The sequence below is a fragment of the Solanum lycopersicum genome, chromosome 3 (assembly GCF_036512215.1).
Source record: "Solanum lycopersicum chromosome 3, SLM_r2.1".
Taxonomy (NCBI): Eukaryota; Viridiplantae; Streptophyta; class Magnoliopsida; order Solanales; family Solanaceae; genus Solanum; species Solanum lycopersicum.
In genome coordinates, this window is record NC_090802.1 from 11358785 (window position 1) to 11359355 (window position 571).

The 571-nt window shown below is 28.9% G+C and overlaps 1 non-coding gene across 1 annotated transcript; it reads right to left on the minus strand.

The window, feature by feature from the left end:
- Positions 1-215: 215 nt before the first annotated feature.
- Positions 216-332, minus strand: LOC112941217 (U5 spliceosomal RNA). The gene has a single exon (XR_003246306.1). It is a non-coding gene; the product is annotated as a U5 spliceosomal RNA (small nuclear RNA).
- Between the last annotated feature and the right edge of the window lie 239 nt (positions 333-571).

The following is a 571-nucleotide window of genomic DNA, read 5'->3' on the forward strand; positions in this document are numbered from 1 at the left end:
ATTAATAATAATTAAATATTAAAATTCTCAAAAGGCCACCATACTCTCCTAAAGAAAATTATGTATTTAAATAAAATTTTGACTTCAAACCAACCATACCATTTCTAAGAAACATTCAACAATTTAAATCTATGTAAAAGAAATTTTTTACTTCAAGATAAGAATAACACTCTTGTAAGAACAAATAAAAAACAGTTGAAACTAACATTTTTGGGGGTCTTCAAAAATGAGAACCCCTCCAAAAATTGGCGTATGCCATTAATAGCAGCGTGCACATGGTATTCTTTAGTAAAACGCGAAAGAATAGTTCGCTATGTGCTCACGGCATGGCTGAGAAAGTTTTGCAACGAATTTATGTGTTTTTTTTATATTATAACAAAGTTTATATTTACTTATTACTTAACAGTGTAGTACTCGCCTCACTACTTTAATATCTATATGAACACAAACCATTATGTTTCTTGATGGTTCTGAATACATATGGTCACAACTTAAAAACTGATCAATGATGAAATGTTACCTAAAATGTTTTGGCCAGTATCTTGAATATAGTTAAATTACCTAGAATGTT